The sequence below is a fragment of the Alnus glutinosa genome, chromosome 13 (assembly GCF_958979055.1).
Source record: "Alnus glutinosa chromosome 13, dhAlnGlut1.1, whole genome shotgun sequence".
Classification (NCBI taxonomy): domain Eukaryota; kingdom Viridiplantae; phylum Streptophyta; class Magnoliopsida; order Fagales; family Betulaceae; genus Alnus; species Alnus glutinosa.
This window is the reverse complement of record NC_084898.1, coordinates 13,799,732-13,812,130: the sequence shown is the minus strand read 5'-3', so window position 1 is coordinate 13,812,130 and position 12,399 is coordinate 13,799,732. Positions and strand designations below refer to the sequence as shown.

General features: G+C 40.8%; 1 pseudogene; it reads right to left on the bottom strand.

Annotated features, from left to right (window-relative positions):
* On the bottom strand, window positions 1-910 carry LOC133853909 (receptor-like protein 51; annotated as a pseudogene).
* Window positions 911-12,399: the final 11,489 nt, after the last annotated feature.

The following is a 12,399-nucleotide window of genomic DNA, read 5'->3' as shown; positions in this document are numbered from 1 at the left end:
TTATGGTTGATTTTGTTGGTTCTTTGTTAATTCAACTGAGGATGCCAAGATAAGATAAACCAAGATAATGGAGTTGGGTATTTCACCAACGAGCGCATTCGACGAAAGATTCAAGAAATCGAGATCTTCAAGAAGCGTAATGGAGTTGGGTATCTTTCCCCTGAGCTTATTACCGGAAAGATCAATGTGGGTAAGGTTGAGATTCAATTATTTAGTAATATAACCGGTAAGATTGGCTTGGGAGATGGTTATGGAATTAAGCTTCTTCATGTTGCTGAGAATGACATAAAGGCCAGAGGCATTGATGGGAGTGGCAGAGACAGTGAGGTCGGTGAGGTTATGGAGGTGAGAGAGCCAGAAGCCGGTCAGTGTTTTGAGGGAGTGGATGCAGGTGAAGAATCAGAGAGAGGAGGAGAGTTCGGGAGGGAAGCGAATGGGGGAGATGGGGCAGTTGAGGAAGGAGAGGGACTTGAGGGTAGTGAAGGAGAGGGCGACGTAGTTTGGGGAGTAGTTGGTGAGGGAGAGGGAGAGGAGGTGGCGGAAGGTCTTAGAGGAGTCGCAGAGGGTGGCGTTGTTCTTGCTCTGGCATGGGTCTTTGGCGGTTGGGATGTTGAGGGATTGAAGGGCTCTCAGTTGCTATGGGTGAAGCGTGGAGGCAAAGAAGAAGATGGAGACGGTGTCGTTGGAGTTGGAGTTGGTGTTGTTGGAGTTGGAGAGGAAGTGGGAGAGGGAGATTGTTTCGCTGCTGCTGCTGGTGGCGGCGGTGGAAAGGAGGAGGAGAAGGAGAATGAAGCGGAATAGTGATGCTGCTGTTGCTGCAATTTTGTTGGTTCTCTGTTAATTCAGCTGAGGGAGAGGCAGATTCGTGAGAGATAGAGAGAGGGAGAGAGCCAAATACCTCAAATTTCATCTTCTAATTTAATCTCAATCAATGGCAAAATCAGAATCTCATAGGAAGAAAATTTGAGAGAGAGAGAGAGAGAGAGAGAGAGAGAGAGAGAGTGGTGAGAAAGGGAGAGGCAGATTCGTGAGAGATAGAGAGAGGGAGAGAGCCAAATACCTCAAATTTCGTCTTCTAATTTAATCTCAATCAATGGCAAAATCAGAATCGCATAGGAAGAAAATTTGAGAGAGAGAGAGAGAGAGAGAGAGAGAGAGAGTGTAATACCCGAGAAAGACACCTCACTTAAGTTATCAAATTATGTGCATAAATATAAGATTTAAGAAATGCTCTTAGTCTAATAGAATTATGTAGTTATGCATGTAGAAAGTTGGATCAGTAAAGCGAAGTCGATCGAGCGACTTTCTGGTCGATCGAGCGATTATAGGTCGATGTCGATCGATCGACTTAGTTTCGATCGAGCGATTTTATCCAGTGCGACGCAGCTTACGGGTGAACAGCAGAAAAGTGATTTTTACCTTTGATTTTAAACCAATTGCTCATGGACGGTTCCAGATGATTGAAACTTATTTAGTTAGCCTAAGTTAGCTTAGTTTGGTTGAAATTGAACTAGATATGGTGGTACAATCTAATCATGACTCAAGATATGGAAGAAAATCTAATCTTGGATATTAGATGATCTTGCATGGATATTTCTCTCTCTTGCTGCCAAAGATCCGACCCTTGGAAGGATTTGTGCTGGATTGATCTCAGCCCTTCGTGACTATTATATATAGCTTGCATGGGATACCAAAAATCAGCCTAAACTCTCCCCATGCCACTCACGTAAGCTCCCCTCCCCTTCACTGTTTTGGTATTGAATCTCCCATGGAAAAATCTCTCTCATTCTTCTGTGGAAGCCAGCACCTAGTGCTAGAAATAAAGCCCTGAATCCCCTCTTGTTTCTCAACAAAACACCAATAACCAACATCAGAAACCTCTCTCAAATTCTAGCTCAAAAGCCAGCAGCTCCCAACTCATTTCAAGCACCTTGCTTTGAAGTTAGACCTCCTTCTTTCATCCAATCTGTTGGGTGCGAATCTTGGTAAGTAAATCTCCCTTTCTACTCTCTAAAATTCAGTATGTGTTCCTAAGAATCATGGGTAATTTCTCCTCTTGAAAGAATTACACTCATGAAGCTTTAAACAAGCAAGATAATAGCTTTGCTTTAATACTTTTGTGGAAGTGAGCTGTTGAAGTATGGGTGTACTGATTTATGAAAAGGAAGGTGTGTGTATATATGTGTGTGTGTGTGTGTGTGTGTGTGTGTGTGTGTGTGTGTTGGAATTCCCTGCATGAATCAGAATATTAAAGTATGAACTAGTAGGTAAGTGTAAATGGTATATGGCTAATGCTTGTGTGTGTGGAAAGTATTATTTTAACTACATTAGGGTATGAGAGAGAGTTGTATATATATATATATATATCAACATACTAGTGGAGTTAATGGCTAGTAAAAAGGGATGTTCTAGTTTCATTATTCAATAACCTAAGATGGCATTCAATACCTTGATTAAGAGAACCAAAAACGGAAGTATTAGGACAACGGTTAAAATGGTACTTTAAGGATAAATATAGTAAACATATTTGTAGCATCATTTCACTAATCTAGTATTACTATATGATTGGAATTATGCAGTTAAAGAGAAAGACTTTTGGAGCAGAAACTAGTAAGTATCTCTATACTTACTGAGGACGAAGCTGGTTGATTTTCCTATAATATTATGTTTACTGTTTTATTTACTTGTTTGCGCATGTGATTTTGCATATTTTATTATTTCTAATAACCTGTCTAATAACAAGCTGTTGGATCAAGATCCACGGTGGGTATGCGAGGCTTCACATGAGTTCCAAGGTTCTCAGTGAATGAGGAGATGCCTGAAAAGAATAATAAATACAAAACTGGTGTGCCAAGGTCACCAGGGAAACCAAGGTTTCTTGGAGCCAAGGCTCCCAAAGATTATAATTAAAAGTTAAGTGAGGAAACCAAGGTTTCAAATAACACGCTAACCGTGCCAAGGCCAACAGAGTAGTGGAAAAAGGGAAATGCCCAAAACTCTATATTTAAGACTGTCATTGCTTTATGGTTACATTTATGTTCACTTTATGTCTATGACTCGCGATCATGGATTATATTTTGTATATACATGTGATTATTTGGCCATTGCATTATGTTGCATTTACTAAATAAATCAGCTCTCATATTATTATTGGAAACAGTGGACTTACTTTAGTCTTTATGTTGTTTTCTTCTCCTTGTATGGTACTTGTAATGGTTCAGGCTATGAAGAAGAAGAGGATTATCAGGACTATCCCGACACGTAGATGGTCCCTGGTTCAGTTTTGTAAGGCTGGAAAGCCTAAGTTTTGGGACTACCCTGTTATAGTCCATTAGCCTATCTTAAAACAATATTTATAATTCCCCAGTTATATATATATACTTTGGCTTGTATAATTATTTAGCCCTGAGTGGCATGACTAGTATTGTTGTCTGTATAATTATGCTGACTGACTTATTTTATATATATTTGAGGTATTCTCAGTAGTAGCTCTGAAGTGTCAACCTATTTCCAATTTATATTATATTTATTCCGTTGCCAATAATTACCTCTGATAAGTTAGTAATGTCTAGTGGAAATTCGAAAATTTTCACCTACGCTTTTTGCAAAAGCGGGGCGTTACATTTTGGTATCAGAGCAGTTTGCTCTGAGGACCTTAGGTTTGACCTTAGTATAAGACCTAGGCGCACAGAGCTATAGGGACACAAAAGTATTTTTGCTTGTATATATATATATATGTATATGCTAGATGTTAATTTGAATATCATGAGTTAGAATAAGAATAAAATAGATAGATGTTCATGCGCACTTAGAATCTTGTGATTTACAATCATTGTTTATTCGAGTAATTTTGAGTGTTACAATTATTTATAGCATGATTTAGTTATGAAATTTCTTATCAGTAACTGATTGTTAAATAGTTAGGTTGTTAGTTTATTGTTTGGTTTTAAACATTTTATATTCGTTTAAAGAACGTCTGTGTCCGACAAATGTGGAATAACTGTTCCTTTAAAACACAGAATCATGCCTCCTAGACGCCGTCCCCTCTATGACTCTAATCGTGTTCCCCGTCCTGAAGGAAATGGTGAGGAGGATCTGCCACCCCCTCCTCCACCGCCACCATTCAATGATGGCGTACACCCAGCTTTAGTGCAACTTATAGCTGACACCACTAGGCAACTGGCTGAAGTAATATCACGAATTCCACGACCCAATGAACGAGCCGAACCCGTGGGTTGCTCATTACGCGATTTTGCTAGCTATCACTTCCGAACTTTTGAAGGAACAGAAGGGCCGAATGTCGCAGAGGCTTGGCTCACAGATATAGATGTACTGTACACCACCCTCGGTTGTACAGATGAGCAGAAGGTTCAGTACATTGTACTGCAGTTGACAGGCGAAGCTAAGAGATGGTGGACTGCAAGGAAGGTGCTGGTTGGGGAAAGGACAGTAATTACTTGGGAGATGTTCAAGGAGGAGTACAATCGACGGTTTTTCCCTCGATCTCAGAGGCAACTACGAGCAATAGAATTCCAGAATTTAGTCCAAGGTGACATGACTGTAGAGCAATATTCCGCTCAATTCATGGAGTTAGCTCGGTTCGCAGCCAATCTTATCCCTGACGAGGAAACGAAAGCAGAACGATTCGAGAATGGCCTTAACCCTCGCATCAGAGAAAGGGTGATTTGTCTGGAAATAAAGGAATACGCCAGATTGGTAGAAGTGGCGTCCCTAGCTGAAAGAGGAATACGAGAATCAGCCGCAGCATATGAATTGAAGAAACGTTCGAAACAACCGATGACGCGCCCCATCAAAAGGCAAGCTGTTGGAAGTGGCTTTAAGCCTACCCTGGGAAAGAATCTTTCAAACCAGAAGGCCGTCTGCAGCAAATGCGCAAGGACGCACCTAGGGGATTGTAAGCAAGGAGCATCCACATGTTTTAGATGCGGTAAGCCTGGGCATTTTCTGAAGGATTGCCCTATGAATGCTGCGGGAGGAGCGAGATTTCAAGGAAGCGGAACTCAGGCACGCGTGTATTCTCTTATGCCCGGAGGAGAAGAAGGAGTCGAAGGTGATGAAGAGGATACCGATGTGGTGACAGGTACCATCCCTCTTTTTGGTAAAATAGCAAGTACCCTTTTTGATTCAGGTGCAACGCATTCCTTCATATCATCTACATACGTTAAATTATGTAGCATGACTCCTCGACCCTTGAACCAAAGCATAACTGTATCCACACCTACTGGGAATATAGTTACTTGTAGGAAATCCATTGAAGATTGCCCTATCGTCATAGGAGATAGAGTCCTACCGGCAAACCTAGCTGTATTTCAGATGTTAGGTTTTGACGTAATTTTAGGAATGGACTGGTTGTCGAAGCACTATGCCAATATCGACTGTAGGAAGAAAGAAGTTGTCTTTCGCTCTCCAAGCAAAGAGGAATTCAAATTCTGTGGATCTCGAGTACGAGCCACTCCACCCCTTCTTTCTGCAATTCAGGCAAGGCGAAGCATTGGCTGTGGTGCACAAGCATTTTTTGGCCTATGTCAAGGCTGAGTCGGAAGGAGAACGTAAGCTGGAAGATATACCTGTAGTGCGCGAATATCCAGACGTTTTCGCCGAGATCTCGACCGGATTGCCACCTGATCGAGAAATCGAGTTCTCTATCGATCTGATGCCAGGGACTCAACCCATTCATAAAGCACCATACCGTATGGCGCCCTCAGAGTTGAAGGAGCTGAAGAAGCAACTTGAAGACTTGGTAGACCGGGGTTTCATCCGCCCCAGCGTCTCACCATGGGGAGCACCCGTTCTGTTTGTAAAGAAGAAGGATGGATCCCTGCGTATGTGCATTGATTATCGCGAACTCAACCGAGTGACAATCAAGAACAAGTATCCGTTACCAAGGATTGACGATCTCTTTGACCAATTGAAGGAAGCTACGGTATACTCCAAGATCGACCTTCGATCGGGGTATCATCAGCTTAAGGTAAAGGAAGCAGACATTCCAAAGACGGCGATACGTACGCGTTACGGACATTACGAGTTCCTAGTCATGCCATTTGGAGTGACTAATGCACCTTCTGTATTCATGGACTTGATGAATCGAGTGTTTCACAAGTACCTTGACCAGTTTGTGGTGGTGTTCATAGATGACATTTTAGTTTATTCTGCCACTAGCCAAGATCACAAAGAGCACTTGAGAACAGTGCTGAGCATCTTGAGAGAGAAGAAGCTTTTTGCTAAGCTTAAGAAGTGCGAGTTTTGGCTGAAGGAAGTCTCGTTCCTAGGTCATGTAATTTCGGAAGAAGGAGTGGCAGTTGACCCGAGAAAGATTGAAGCGGTGACCAATTGGGAGCGACCATCAAATATAAATGAGATACGAAGTTTTCTAGGGTTTGCGGGATACTACCGAAGATTTGTTGAAGGTTTTTCTAAGCTTTCAAGGCCTTTGACTGCGTTGACGAAGAAGGATGCTCATTTCATCTGGAGCGATGAATGTGAAGAATGCTTTCAAGAGCTGAAGCAAAGGCTAGTATCTGCACCTGTCCTAGCCCTTCCCAAGGAGTCGGAGAAATTCGTTATCTTCAGCAATGCATCTCTTCAAGGCCTAGGTTGCGTACTCATGCAGCAAGGCAAGGTGATCGCCTATGCGTCAAGACAACTGAAGGACCACGAGAGAAATTATCCTGTACATGATTTAGAACTTGCAGCCATCGTTTATGCGTTAAAGATTTGGAGACATTACCTACTTCAAGAAACGGTAGAGATCTACACTGACCACAAGAGTCTCAGATACATTTTCACGCAAAAGGAATTGAATATGAGGCAGCGAAGATGGCTTGAGTTAATCAAAGATTACGATTGCAATATCATGTACCATCCCGGGAAAGCAAACGTTGTAGCAGATGCGTTAAGCAGGAAGTTGTGCGGTAGAATCTTATGTTCTATCACCACCCCAGATCAACTGGCTCGACGTTTAGAAGTGATTCAACTGAACGTTACAGAGGAGCAAGCGGTCTTAGCAACTTTGGTTATTCATCCTCTAACTTTTGATAGAATCAAAGTGGCTCAGGAGAATGATCTTGAAGTGCAAGGTTTGGTGAAGAAGGCTAATCATAGCAGCGCTTCTGGATTTTATCTCACGGATGACGGTTTGTTGAGAATGGGTGACACTAGGGTTGTCATACCTAACGACGTGGAACTGAGAAGAGATATCTTAGATGAAGCCCACAAAACGCGATATACAACTCATCCAAGGAGTACCAAGATGTATCAAGATTTGAAGAAGAAGTTCTGGTGGCAGGGTATGAAGCGAGATATTGCTGAATACGTGGCCCAATGTCATGTATGCCAACAAGTGAAAGCTGAACATCAAAGACCTGCAGGACCTCTTCAACCTTTAAGTATTCCGGAATGGAAGTGGGATCAGATTGCCATGGATTTTGTTGTAGGCTTACCGAAGGCACCCGGTGGCCAAGATTCCATATGGGTTGTAATCGATAGGCTTACCAAAAGTGCTCATTTCATTCCATTTCATATCACCGACCCGGTACCCAAGTTAGCTGAAATGTACATTAGAGACATCGTCAGATTACATGGAGTGCCTGTCTCTATTGTATCCGACAGAGATTCCCGATTTACTTCCATGTTTTGGAAATGCTTGCAAGACGCATTGGGAACTAAACTCAACATTAGCACTGCTTATCATCCTCAGACTGACGGACAATCGGAGAGAACTATTCAGATTTTGGAAGATATGTTGAGATTGTGTGTGCTGGATTTTAAAGGTAAGTGGATCAAATATTTACCTTTAGTCAAATTTGCCTACAACAATAGTTTTCAGGCAACTATCGGAATGGCACCATATGAAGCACTTTATGGGCGAAAATGTAGATCCCCATTATATTGGGATGAAGTGGGTGAAAAATATCTCATCGGGCCGGAAATGATGCAAGACATGAAGGACAAGATCTTTGTTATTCGAAGAAGGATGCTGACAGCCCAGAGCCGGCAAAAGAGCTATGCAGACAAGCACCGCCGTCAATTAGAATTCAGTGTGGGTGACCTTGTCTACCTAAAGGTCTCGCCGATGAAAGGAGTAATGAGGTTTGGCAAGAAGGGAAAGTTGAGCCCGAGATTTGTAGGACCCTTTGAAGTTAAAGAGGTGATCGGCCCCGTAGCGTACAAAGTCGAACTACCGCCAGCTTTGTCTGGAATCCACGACGTCTTTCATGTTTCAACCTTGAGAAGACATGTTCATGATCCGCGCCATATCATAGACATCGAACCTTTACAAGTGCGAGACAATCTCAATTACGAAGAACTGCCAATTCAGATTCTTGATCGCAAAGAGCAACGACTAAGGACCAAAACTATTCCCTTAGTTAAAGTTCTATGGCGAAACCACGAAGTTGAGGAAGCATCATGGGAACTTGAACATGAAATGAGGAACAAATATCCACATTTGTTTTGAGGTTTGAAAACTCTTTGCGGTATTTGATTGAAATACTTGCTATGTTTTTAAATGTCATACACTTGTGTTATATATTTGTCTTGACTTTCAGGCATGGATCCAGAAGGGAATCCTATGCCACCTGGTTTTCCATTAGTACCTCCTGATGTTCTAGAGGATCTACCGGCACCTGCTGATATTCCTTTGGAGCAGCCAGCGGCCCCAGGATTATTTGCTTTAGGACCTATTCCTTTGGGTGTGTTCGACCCTGTAGGAGAGTTCATGTTGCTGCAGCAGACTTACTTTAATAATCAGGCTCTTAACGAGATAATACTTGATAGGATGGCTCAGATACATCATGAGATGGGATGGGATATTCCGATGGAGAATGTTGCCCTTGAAGAAGAACACTTGCTGGAGGAGGAGGAAGTTCCTTTTGATCAGGCAGAGGAGATTCCTGCGGCACCACCCATGGACATCTTCACTGACGATGAAGATGACTAGGTAACAAGAAAGAAATTATTATTTCTTGACTATTATTAGACTTTATTTTGTCTTTTATGATTGCAAATTTCGAGGACGAAATTTTTGTAAGAAGGGTGGGATGTAATACCCGAGAAAGACACCTCACTTAAGTTATCAAATTATGTGCATAAATATAAGATTTAAGAAATGCTCTTAGTCTAATAGAATTATGTAGTTATGCATGTAGAAAGTTGGATCAGTAAAGCGAAGTCGATCGAGCGACTTTCTGGTCGATCGAGCGATTATAGGTCGATGTCGATCGATCGACTTAGTTTCGATCGAGCGATTTTATCCAGTGCGACGCAGCTTACGGGTGAACAGCAGAAAAGTGATTTTTACCTTTGATTTTAAACCCATTGCTCATGGACGGTTCCAGATGATTGAAACTTATTTAGTTAGCCTAAGTTAGCTTAGTTTGGTTGAAATTGAACTAGATATGGTGGTACAATCTAATCATGACTCAAGATATGGAAGAAAATCTAATCTTGGATATTAGATGATCTTGCATGGATATTTCTCTCTCTTGCTGCCAAAGATCTGACCCTTGGAAGGATTTGTGCTGGATTGATCTCAGCCCTTCGTGACTATTATATATAGCTTGCATGGGATACCAAAAATCAGCCTAAACTCTCCCTATGCCACTCACGTAAGCTCCCCTCCCCTTCACTGTTTTGGTATTGAATCTCCCATGGAAAAATCTCTCTCATTCTTCTGTGGAAGCCAGCACCTAGTGCTAGAAATAAAGCCCTGAATCCCCTCTTGTTTCTCAACAAAACACCAATAACCAACATCAGAAACCTCTCTCAAATTCTAGCTCAAAAGCCAGCAGCTCCCAACTCATTTCAAGCACCTTGCTTTGAAGTTAGACCTCCTTCTTTCATCCAATCTGTTGGGTGCGAATTTTGGTAAGTAAATCTCCCTTTCTACTCTCTAAAATTCAGTATGTGTTCCTAAGAATCATGGGTAATTTCTCCTCTTGAAAGAATTACACTCATGAAGCTTTAAACAAGCAAGATAATAGCTTTGCTTTAATACTTTTGTGGAAGTGAGCTGTTGAAGTATGGGTGTACTGATTTATGAAAAGGAAGGTGTGTGTATATATGTGTGTGTGTGTGTGTGTGTGTGTGTGTGTGTGTGTGTGTTGGAATTCCCTGCATGAATCAGAATATTAAAGTATGAACTAGTAGGTAAGTGTAAATGGTATATGGCTAATGCTTGTGTGTGTGGAAAGTATTATTTTAACTACATTAGGGTATGAGAGAGAGTTGTATATATATATATATATATCAACATACTAGTGGAGTTAATGGCTAGTAAAAAGGGATGTTCTAGTTTCATTATTCAATAACCTAAGATGGCATTCAATACCTTGATTAAGAGAACCAAAAACGGAAGTATTAGGACAACGGTTAAAATCGTACTTTAAGGATAAATATAGTAAACATATTTGTAGCATCATTTCACTAATCTAGTATTACTATATGATTGGAATTATGCAGTTAAAGAGAAAGACTTTTGGAGCAGAAACTAGTAAGTATCTCTATACTTACTGGGGACGAAGCTGGTTGATTTTCCTATAATATTATGTTTACTGTTTTATTTACTTGTTTGCGCATGTGATTTTGCATATTTTATTATTTCTAATAACCTGTCTAATAACAAGCTGTTGGATCAAGATCCACGGTGGGTATGCGAGGCTTCACATGAGTTCCAAGGTTCTCAGTGAATGAGGAGATGCCTGAAAAGAATAATAAATACAAAACTGGTGTGCCAAGGTCACCAGGGAAACCAAGGTTTCCAGGAGCCAAGGCTCCCAAAGATTATAATTAAAAGTTAAGTGAGGAAACCAAGGTTTCAAATAACACGCTAACCGTGCCAATGCCAACAGAGTAGTGGAAAAAGGGAAATGCCCAAAACTCTATATTTAAGACTGTCATTGCTTTATGGTTACATTTATGTTCACTTTATGTCTATGACTCGCGATCATGGATTATATTTTGTATATACATGTGATTATTTGGCCATTGCATTATGTTGCATTTACTAAATAAATCAGCTCTCATATTATTATTGGAAACAGTGGACTTACTTTAGTCTTTATGTTGTTTTCTTCTCCTTGTATGGTACTTGTAATGGTTCAGGCTATGAAGAAGAAGAGGATTATCAGGACTATCCCGACACGTAGATGGTCCCTGGTTCAGTTTTGTAAGGCTGGAAAGCCTAAGTTTTGGGACTACCCTGTTATAGTCCATTAGCCTATCTTAAAACAATATTTATAATTCCCCAGTTATATATATATACTTTGGCTTGTATAATTATTTAGCCCTGAGTGGCATGACTAGTATTGCTGTCTGTATAATTATGCTGACTGACTTATTTTATATATATTTGAGGTATTCTCAGTAGTAGCTCTGAAGTGTCAACCTATTTCCAATTTATATTATATTTATTCCATTGCCAATAATTACCTCTGATAAGTTAGTAATGTCTTGTGGAAATTCGAAAATTTTCACCTACGCTTTTTGCAAAAGCGGGGCGTTACAGAGAGAGAGGTGAGAAAGGGAGAGGCAGATTAGAGAGAGATAGAGAGAGGGAGAGAGCCAAATACTTCAAATTTCGTCTTCTAATTTAATCTCAATCAATGGCAAAATCAGAATCTCATAGGAAGAAAATTTGAGAGAGAGAGAGAGTGGTGAGAAAGGGAGAGGCATATTCGTGAGAGATAGAGAGAGGGAGAGAGCCAAATACCTCAAATTTCATCTTCTAATTTAATCTCAATCAATGACAAAATCAAAATCTCATAGGAAGAAAATTTGAGAGAGAGAGAGAGAGAGAGAGAGAGAGAGAGAGAGAGAGAGAGAGAGTGGTGAGAAAGGGAGAGGCAGATTCGTGAGAGAGAGAGACGTGGGAGAGCAGAAGATTTACGGCGTCAAACAACGAGTTGGGTTTAATTTTCTATTGGTTTAAAACGTCACCCTTTTTTTCTTTTGAAATTAAAACGGTGACGTTTTAAATTACAACACCTGTGTTGTACAACACAGAAGAAGCCAGATCCGGATGTATTGACATGGCTCAAAAAATAAAAATAAAAAATAAAAAAATACTGTTAATTAATTAAGAAAGTGGGACGTACAGGTTTTGTTAAATTAATTAGGCATGACCAAATCTTAAGCCCTTCTTTGGCTCATTCTCATGCTCATTTGACATTTCTCAACCACTACGAATTATTTTAATATTAACGGTTTAGGAAAAAACACGAGGGAGGGTCAAATAGAAACAACAAAGAAAGCAGCAAAGTTTGGTTCTAGACGATGCTTCGCCCTTCCAACGCCGAAGGTGGGTGTGAAACGGTGAAACCCAAAGTTTTTCTCCTTTTTGACATTCCGGAATTCCTCTCCTCTATATATATTTCTTTCCAC